This window comes from Mustela erminea, chromosome 3 (genome assembly GCF_009829155.1).
Source record: "Mustela erminea isolate mMusErm1 chromosome 3, mMusErm1.Pri, whole genome shotgun sequence".
In the NCBI taxonomy this organism is placed as follows: domain Eukaryota; kingdom Metazoa; phylum Chordata; class Mammalia; order Carnivora; family Mustelidae; genus Mustela; species Mustela erminea.
The window spans coordinates 963,230-974,211 of record NC_045616.1 but is presented as its reverse complement, the minus strand read 5'-3'; the positions used below and the strand labels follow the sequence as shown (position 1 = coordinate 974,211).

Genomic DNA, 10,982 nt, shown 5'->3' with positions numbered 1-10,982 from the left:
TAATGTGTATCCTACTGTTTGAGAATAGAAGATTCTGAATATGTCTGTTAAATGTATCTTGTCCAGTGGGTCTTTTTTAAGCTACTGCTGTTTTTCTGATTTCATAATCTGCTCATTAATGTAAGTGAGTCATTAAAGTTCTCTATTATTTTATAACTACTAATTATTTCCTTTATATTTGTTATGAACTGTTTTATGTATTTTGGTGTTCCTATATTGTGTGCTTAAATATTTACAAATTTTATATCTTCTTGTCAGAATATTCCTTTTATTATTATATGGAGCCCTTCTCTGTCTCTTGTTACAGTCTTTATTTTATTTTAAGATTTTATTTATTTATTTTAAAGAGAGAGAGAGAGAGATCACAAGTAGGCAGAGAGGAGGCAGAGAGAGAAGGGGAAGCAGGCACTCCCCACCCCGAGCAGAGAGTCTGATGCCGGGCTCAATCCCAGAACCCTGAGATCATGACCTGAGCAGAAGGCAGCAGCTTAACCCACTGAGCCACCCAGGCGCCCTACAGTCTTTATTTTAAATTCCACTCTATTCAATATAAATATTCCGAACTTTGTTTTCTTTTCACATCCATTTACATAACAATTTGCCTGTTTATTTAGACCTGAAAGGAGTCTCTTGTAGGAAGTATATAGATGGGTCTTATTTGTTTATCCACTGTATCACCCACTGTCTTCTGATTGAAACCTTTATGCCATTTACATCCAAATAAATTAATGATAAATGCATATTCATTGCATTTCCTTTACTTGTCCTGTGATTGCTTTTGTAATTCTTCCCTAATCCTTCTACTCTTGCTGTTTCCATGGTTTGTTTGCTTTCTTTAGTCCCTTGACTGATTTTTTAGAGAAATACTTATTTTTACTGTATTTGTTTTGTTTTGTTTTACTTTTTGTATCTCACTTATGGTTTTTCCTTTCTACTTAAATTGCCCCCTTTAATATTTCTTGTAGGGCTAATTTAGTGGTCATGAACTTATTAGGATTTTGTTTGTTTGAGAAACTATTTATCCCTCTTTTTATATGAATGATAGCCTTGCTGAATAGAACGTTTTAACTGCTGATTTTTCCCTTTCAATTCTTTGCTTGTATTATACCCTTCCTTTCTGACTTGCAAAGTTCTTGCTGAAAACTCTGCTGATAACCTTATGAGGTTTCCCTTGAATGTAATTGCTCTGTTTTTCCTTCTTGCTTTTAACTGTGTTTTTATTATTTTTTACACCATTTGGAATATTATGTGTCTTAGTGTGGTCCTCTTTTGACTGAATATTTTTGGGGATCTCTCTGTCTCCTGGATCTTGGTATCTGTTTCCTTCCCCTGGTTAGGGAAATTTTGAGCTATTTTTTCTTTAATTTACACCTTTTCATTTATTCTTATTCTCAGATCCCTATAATGCAAATGTTATTATGGCTGATGGAGCCACTGAGTTCTTAAGACTAACTTCAGTTTGCATATTTTCCCTCTCATTTGCTAAGCATGATTGTTTTCCTTGACCCTGTCTTCCAAGCAGTTAACTTATTTTCCACTTCAATTTTCCTACTATTTATTCCCTTGTTGTTATTTTTTATTCCATTTTTATTTATTTTTGTGCTTATTTGTAATCAATCCTTTGTTATTTCTCTGTTAAGATTTTCAGTAATAGAGCACCTGGGTGGCTCAGTCAGTTAAGCATCAACCTTTGGCTCAGGTCATGATCTCAGGATCCTGTGATTGAGTCCCATGTCAGTGAAGAGATTCTTTCTCTTTCTTCCTCTACCCTCCCCTTTCCCCACTTGTGTTTCCTCTCTCTCTCAAGTTAATTAATAAAAATGTTACAGAACATTCCACCCTAAAACAACAGAATACTCGTTCTTCTCAAGTGCACATAGAACTTTCTCCAGAATAGACCACATACTGGGTCACAAATCAGGACTCAACCGATAGCAAAAGACTGAGATTATTCCCTGCACATTCTCAGATCACAATGCTTTAAAACTGGAGCTCAATCAAAAGGAAAAGTTCCAAAGGAATTCAAACACCTGGAAGCTAAAGACCACCTTGCTTAAGAATGATAGGATCAACCAGGAGATCAAGGAAGAACTGAAACAATTCATGGAAACCAATGACAATGAAGACACTTCGATCCAAAACCTATGGGATACACCAGTGGCGGTCCTAAGGGGGAAATACATAGCCATCTAAGCATCCCTCAAAAAAATTGAAAAATCCAGAAAACAGCAGCTGTCTCTACACCTTAAAGACCTGGAGAATCAACAACAAATCAAACCAACTCCACACATAAGAAGGGAAATCATCAAGATTAGAGCTGGGTTCGATGAGATAGAAACCAGAGATAAAGGAGAATGTATCAATGAAACTAGAAGCTGGTTTTTTGAAATAATCAAAAATATCAATAAAACATTGGTGACACTAATCCAAAAGAAAAGAGAGAAAGCTCCAATTCATAAAATAATGAATGAAAAGGGAGATATCACAATGAACACTAAGGAAGTAGAAACAATCATCAGAAGTTATTATCAACAGTTATATGCCAATAAGCTAAGCAACCTAGATGAAATGGATGCATTCCTGGAAAACTATAAACACCCAAATTTGAATCAGGAAGAAATTGACAACCTGAATACCAATATCTAGTAACGAGATTGAAGCAGTGATCAAAAACCTCCCAAAAAACAAGAGCCCAGGACCTGATGGATTCCCTGGGGAATTCTACCAAACTTTCAAAGAAGAAATAACACCTATTCTCCTGAAGCTGTTTCAAAAAACTGAAGAAGAAGGAAAACTTCCTGACTCTTTCTATGAGGCCAGCATTGCCCTGGTCCCCAAACCAGGCAAAGACCCTACCAAAAATGAGTATTTCAGACCAATATCACTGGTGAATATGGATGCTAAGATTCTCAGCAAGATCCTAGCAAATACGATCCAAAAGCACATTAAAAAGATTAGCCACTATGACAACGTGGAATTCATCCCTGGGTTACAAGGATGGTTCAACATTCGCAAATCAATCAAAGTGATAGAACAAATTAATAAGAGAAGAGAGAAGAACCACATGGTCCTCTCAATTGATGCATAAAAAGCATTTGACAAAATCCAGCATCCGTTCCTAATTAAAACACTTCAACGTATAGGGATAGAGGGAACATTCCTGAACTTCTTCAAATCTATCTATGAAAGACCCACATCAAATATCATCCTCAATGGGAAAAAGCTTGTGTCCTTCCCGTTGAGTTCAGGAACACGACAAGGATGCCCACTTTCACCACTCTTGTTCAACAGAGTATTAAAAGTCCTAGAAACAGCAATCAGACAACAAAGGGAAATAAAAGGTATTCAAATTGGTAATGAAGAAGTCAAAATCTCTCTCTTTGCAGACGACATGATTCTTTATATGGAAAACCCAAAAGACTCCACCCCCAAACTTCTAGAACTCATACAGCAATTCAGCAATGTGGCAGGATACAAAGTCAATGTACAGAAATCAGTGGCTTTCTTATACACTAACAATGAAAATACAGAAAGGGAAATTAGAGAATTTATTCCATTTAATATAGCACCAAGAACCATAAGATACCTGGGAATAAACCTAACCAAAGGGGTAAAGGATCTGTACACAAGGAACTACAGAACACTCATGAAAGAAATGGAAGAAGACACAAAAAGATGGAAGACCATTCCATTCTCTCGAATCAGAAGAATAAACATTGTTAAAATGTCTATGCTGCCTAGAGCAATCTATACTTTTAATGCTATTCCGATCAAAATTCCACCGGTATTCTTCAAAGAGCTGGAGGAAATAATCCTAAAATTTGTATGGAATCAGAACAAACCCCGAATCGCTAAGGAAATGTTGAAAAACAAACATAAAACTGGGGACATCACATTACCTGATTTCAAGCTTTACTACAAAGCTGTGATCACCAAGACAGCATGGTACTAGCATAAAAACAGACACACAGACAAGTGAAAAAGAGTAGAGAGCCCAGATATGGACCCTCAACTCTATGGGCAAATAATCTTCAACAAAACAGGCAAAAATATACAGTGGAAAAAAAGACAGTCTTTTCAATAAATGGTGCTGGGAACACTAGGCAGCTATATGTATAAGAATGAAACGCGACCATTCTCTTACACCGTACCAAAGATAAACTCAAAATGGATAAAAGACCTCAATGTGAGGCAGGAATCCATCAGAATCCTAGAGGGGAACATAGGCAGTAATCTCTTCAATATCAGCCACAGCAACTTCTTTCAAGATATGTCTCCAAAGGCAAAGGAAACAAAAGCGAAAATAAACTTTTGGTACTTCATCAAAATCAAAAGCTTCTGTACAGCAAAGGAAACAGTCAAGAAAACAAAGAGGCAACCTACGGAATGGGAGAAGATATTTGCAAATGACAGTACAGACAAAAGGTTGATATCCACGCTGGAAATAAATAAATAAATAAATAAATAAATAAATAAATAAAGGTTGATATCCAGGATCTATAATAAACTCCTCAAACTCAACACACACAAAACAGACAATCATATCAAAAAATGGGCAGAAGATATGGACAGACACTTCTCCAATGAAGACATACAAATGGCAATCAGACACCAGAAAAAGTGTTCATCATCACTATCCCTCAGGGAGATTCAAATTAAAACTACATTAAGATATCACCTTACACCAGTTAGAATGGCCAAAATTAACAAAAAAGGAAACAACATGTGTTGGAGGGGATGTGGAGAAAGGGGAACCCTATTCCACTGTTGGTGGGAATGCAAGTTGGTGCAGCCTCTTTGGAGAACAGTGTGGAGATTCCTCAAGAAATTAAAAATAGAACTTCCCTATGACCCTGCCATTGCACTCCTGGGTATTTACCTTAAAGATACAGATGTCGTGAAAAGAAGGGCCATCTGTACCCCAATGTTTATAGCAGCAATGGCCACGGTAGCCAAAATATGGAAAGAACCAAGATGACCTTCAATGGACGAATGGATAAGGAAGATGTGGTCCATATACACTATGGAGTATTATGCCTCCATCGGGAAGGACGAATACCCAACTTTTGTAGCAACATGGACGGGACTGGAAGAGATTATGCTGAGTGAAATAAGTCAAGTAGAGAGTGTCAATTATCCTATGGTTTCACTTATTTTTGGAGCATAACAAATAGCATGGAGGACATGGGGAGGTAGAAAGGAGAAGGTTGTTGGGGGAAATTGGAATAGGAGGTGAACCATTAGAGACTATGGACTCTGAAAATCAATCTGAGTGTTTTGAACGGGCGGGGGGTGGGATTCGGGGTACCAGGTGGTGGGTATAATAGAGGGCATAGATTGCCTGGAGCACTTGGTGTGGTGCACAAATAATGAATACTGTTATGCTGAAAATAAAAAAAATAAATGAATCAATAAAATTGTTAACATAAAGATTTTCAGATAATGTGGGAAAAGAATGGAGGACAACAATAAGACTCATTTTTTTTAAGGATTTTATTTACTTGTTGGAGAGACAGAGGAGAGAGCACAGACAGGGGTGCTGTAGACATAGGTAAAGGCAGCTTCCCACTGAGCAGAGACCCCAATGCAGGACTACATTCAAGGGCCTTTGGATCATGACCTGAGCTAAACACAGATGCTTAACCAGCTGAGTAACAGAGATGACCCAATCAGTGATACTCTTAACACAGAAATAAGAAAAAAAATAAGAAGAAGAAGAGATAAAGAACACAATAAAGGAAATCAAAAATAAATTTTTGCTTGTTTTCTTTTTGTTTAGAAGTGGAATTTAACAAATCCACCACCTATATATGACACCCAGTTCTCATCAAAACAACTACTCTCCTTAATACTTACCACTGATTTAACAAATCCCCCTAGTGTCTCACCTCTACCACTCAGCAGTCGGTTCTCTGTATTTAATATCCATCCACTTCATGTCCCATCTCAGATTCCAATGTATCATTTAAAAAAACTAAAAGAGCCAAAACATGAGCCAAAGAATTAAAGTTCACTTAGCCCTAAAGCTCAGGCATTGATGTGAAACGTGTCACCAATGAACTACTGGACTGGGAAGTACTACAGACTTACCTCATTGCAGGCATGAGCAAATGAGTCCAGAATTTTCACTCCTAGCCTTACTAGCCTTAATTGCTGTGAAGCATCATCAAACTTAAAATCTGGCTAACCTCCTTTCCCATGTGCGTTACTGCTATGACACCAACAGCTCTTGATTTATCTCACTCCTTTCTCTAAACAGCAGTGAGATTTGCAAATGCAAAATATATCGTGTCATTTCCTATTTGATACACTTCGATAATCCATCGCTTGTCTCAGTGTAAAATCCTGAAACCATTGTAGGGTTTTCAGTGATCTACAGGAACTAGCACTTGCTTTCCCTCCAAACTCGTCTCCTTCTTCCATCCCTACATTACCCAGGCTTCTTCACCTGACATTTATGCCATAGTCTCTGCTGGGGATACTACTTCCATTTTTATTCTCCTCATCTGCAAAGTGTAGATTAAAGTACAACATAAACATAGAAAGCTTGCTTAGCACTCTATGTCGATTCAGACTTTATTGTTCCATGTCAATAACTAGCTTATACTTTATTGTTTCATGACAAACATCAGAAATAGACATAAATCTGTTATTCCTTGGATAAGTCATATATGTTTGTCCTTAAAAAGTAGAGACTCTATTCAGGCAAAATACCTCCTGGTATTTTCTTTACTTTGTGTCCCTGGGCAATCCAGACTGCATCAAGAAAGCTGACATATTAAAAAAAAGGGGGGGCTTGAATATTTGTGGAATGAATGAATGAGATAGTAGGCAGGAGTAACAGAGGTCTTCTAAATATTGGCTAAGTAAAAGAAAGTTTGACTCCTTTCTTCCTGCCTTCTTTCCCACTTATATGTTCCATTCCCTTCCATTTTCTTCCTTTTCCTTCTTTTTTTTTTTACCTCTCCCCTTCTCTCTCTCTCTCTCTCTCTCTCTCTCTCTCTCTCTTTTGTCTATTTTTCCTCTTCCCTTCTCCCTTTCTCTCCTTCCCTCTCCACCTATTCCTCCCCCTCCACTTACGCCTCCTTCCCTTTGTCTTCCTCTTTCCCATCCTTCCTTGCCTAGGATTTTATTAAACAGAAAACATTAAAATGTCTAAGTTCCTGTAGATAAACTGTGGCACTTCAAAAATCATTTATTCTTGTCATGAAGAGATAATTTAGGTTAACAATAATTTCTATATCTTTTCTTTTATTCATTTATTTATTTCATAGACATTTAAAAGACAGGATTACCACCAGGAATTGAATCTATAACAGCAGTTTCCTACTCGTTCTTCCACGATGTGTAACTTTTACCACATATGCTTTATGAACTCAGGAGAAATTCTCCTGTAAATTCTGAAAATATGGTGTAAAATCATCATGCCCTTGAATCACTATTAGATTCTCACCAGATAATGAAAGAAAGTGCCAAAGGACAAAAATCCTTCTAAAATGATGTTATAGGGGCACCTGAGTGGCTCAGTGGGTTAAAGCCTCTTCCTTTGGCTTAGGTCATGATCCCAGAGTCCTGGGATCAAGCCCCACATCGGGCTCTCTGCTCAATGGGGAGCATGCCCCCCCGACTGCCTCTATACCTACTTGTGATCTCCATCTGTCAAATAATAAACTTTAAACCTTAAAATAAACTTTAAAAAATAAAATTAAATTAATTTTGTAGAGGCAATTTATCTTCTGAGGGGTTGTTTCCAAGAGGCAGTGAAGAAACGCTTTCATCATGACATATGGAATTCAACATAGCACAAAGGATGACATTCAGGTTTGAAGGCTCTGAACCTGTTACTCACATATTCCTAAAATTGATCCATTACATGTTCTGTGCTAATTTTCCTTACCTGAAAAACAAACAAAACAAACAAACAAAAACCCTCCCCTTGACTCTTATTCCATAGATAACACATTTTTTTAAATTTATTTTCTAAAAGCCTCTTTTGATTCTTGTTTCCTCAAACTGTAGATAACCAACTTCAGCAGTTGGGTGACCACAGTGTAGGAGACAGAAATGATCTTGATGATCTCAGGTGACAGGTGGTCATTGGGGTGAACGTACATGGAAATCATATCCCCATAGTAAATAGTGACAATAGCCAAATGGGAAATACATGTGGAAAAGTTCATCATCATGTCAGAGGCAGAGGGAGTTCTCAATATGGTAAATAAAATGAAAAAAGGACACAAGTATGAGAAAAAATCAAATGCACAGGACTGCAATTGACATGATAAAGGTGACGATCCTGTTAATATACACACAGGAACATTTAAGCTGCATGAGGGGAGGGAGGTCACAGAAGAAATGATTGATCTGATTAGGATCGTAGAAATCCAACCTGAAAATTATTAGGGAGGGCAGAAATACTGTGCTAACACCTGTCAACCAGGAGATTTGCTACCAACTTGGTGCATATCTCAGAACTCATCAGGAAAGAATAGTAGAGTGGGTTGTAGATGGCCAGATATGGTCATAAGACATCATGGCCAGAGCAAAGCAGTAAGCACCCCCAGAGCAAACAAAGAAGTAAAGCTGTTCCATCCATACAGGTGGGAAAGAAGATGGCTTGGCCAAGAGAGAACAAGTTGGGTAAAAGAGGGAACGCAATGGTGGATGTATACCATATCTCCAGAAAGGAGAGGTGTTTGAGAAATACATAGATAGGTGAGTGCAGTCACTGGTCCTGGATCACCACTGCAATAATGACAGCATTTCCTGTGACTTTGAGAAAGTAGGTGAATAGGAAAATAGCTAAAAACAGTTTATTCCATTCAGGATTTTTCTAGAATCCTAGCAGCTGAAACTCAATGACACTAGACATATTTAGCAGCATCATTGTCTGTGGAAGGGAAAAAGTTTTGGAAAAACACTATACACAGCCACCCAAATATTTGTAGTTCTTCATGTTTAGCAGTTAAAAGACTATTTTTTAATAGTTTAAATCTTTGTGTACAACATTTTATAGGAACAAGGAATTTCACCTTGGTTTTCCAGGAAAATACTTTGGTATCACAAGCTGATAGTGGATATTAGATCTTGGAAAGAACCTCAGCAAATTCCACTCATGCTCTCTGAAATTTAAAAGTCTTAGGCATAAATATTTAAAAAAATATATACAACTCTGATGGAAACCAAATTTGGAAACTGAAAATAATAACAATGATTTTTAGGGTTGCTTGGGGGGCTCAGTGGGTTAAAACCTCTGCCTTTGGCTCAGGTCATGGTCCAGGTGTTCTGGAGTCGAGCCCCACTTCAGGCTTTCTGCTTGGCAGGGAGCCTGCTCTACCCCCCCAACACTTGCCTTTCTGCCTACTTATGATCTCTGTCAAGTAAAAAAAGAAAATCTTTTAAAACTATTTAAAAATAACAATTTTAAAAAGCAGGCCTATATGAAAGCAATGACTGAGCCTGGGTGGCTAAATTGGTTAAACACCAGCCTTCAGCTCACTTCATGATCCCAGCATCCTGGGATGGAGTCCTATATTGAGCTCCCTGCTCAGCAGGGAGCCTGCTTCTCTCTCTCTCTGCCTGTTACTCCGCCTGCTTGCACTTCTTTGATCTATCTCCTCTTAAGAATAAGTAAAGTCTTTAAATAATAAAAATAAATAAAATGCAAAACATTGTAAGAATTAAGATGGTGGAGGAGTAGGGGGACTCTAGCCTTATTGGATCCCTCAAACATAGCTAGATGATATTGAAAATGCAAAAAAAAAATCAATCTGAAAACTGAAAGAACAAAAATCCATAGCAAGAGACAGAAAAGCAGTCACCTTATGGAATGTAGGAGTTGCAGAAAGTTGATTTGGGGAAGAAAATAACTGTGGGTCTTGCAAGGGGGAGGGAGACCTGATGATGAAGGGAGGAACAAGAGATAGATAATGCAAAACCACAGCAGGTGATTTCACAAGAAAAAAATATCCCAAAATATTGACTAGGAAAAGGAGAGGGGCTGACTATTCCAAATTTTTCTAAGAAGAAGAGTGCAAATTCTGAAGTTTTAGAGGTTTTTGGTAGCACCAAGGTCATGCTTGGAGGGTTAGTGGTGCTCTGGTGAGGAAGGAGGGCAGAGAGCCAGGAGCAGGCAGGTTATCTGAGGATCCCACGGGTCATACAGGGAGAAACTATTCTACCACTTGGAGTGAATTTGGGAGTGGCAGCACAACCTCTCTACGGATAAAAGAAGTGGCAACACCACTGTGATGCCCTGTTCACTAGCACAGGAAGGAAGACAACAGCTGATGACAGAAAGCTTGGTGCTGGCTTTTTGCTTCACTTTGCTTGAACTGCTGTGTGGACAAATGAATGATTTCTGGGACAAAGCTTCACTGATCAGAGTGCAGAGAGACACTCCCACAGAGCACCAGTACAGATTAACACCATATAAACCTTTAAAATTTGAAGTTATGAAACCCAACCACAAGCCTAAGATAAAAGACAGGTTTGCTATGCTAAGTGGCACATGGACAATTTAGATATAAGTGGAGTGAAAGCAGAAATTTAGCAGAAGTGAAAGGTACAAAAAAGGTTGATAATTTGATCTTCTGTGGGTGTTTCCTGAAAAGTGGTAGTCTGGAACTCCAGGGACAAGAGAGCTAATAATGGATTTTACTCCCCACCCACCAGCACTGACTGACTTCAATGGACAAAGCAGTGTCCCCTAGAAGAGGTCAGAGCTGCTTGCACCAAACCTTGACTCCCTTTGCCATGTAGGTGCATCTTTACTAGGACAAGTCCACTTGAGAGTTACACAGAAACCTGACCCCCAGAACATCAACACAAACCCCCCACACACCAACTCGACTGATCATAGAGTGCTCCAACCCTTCAGCTATATGTAAAGTAAGATCTTCTGTCCTTTATTTTTTTTAATTTATTTATCTCTTCTTAATGTAATTGTTACTCTCAGAAGCAGGTATACAACATGCTTTCCT

The 10,982-nt window shown here is 38.2% G+C and overlaps 1 pseudogene; it reads right to left on the bottom strand.

The window, feature by feature from the left end:
- Window positions 1-7,973: 7,973 nt before the first annotated feature.
- Window positions 7,974-10,767, bottom strand: LOC116585730 (annotated as a pseudogene).
- Window positions 10,768-10,982: the final 215 nt, after the last annotated feature.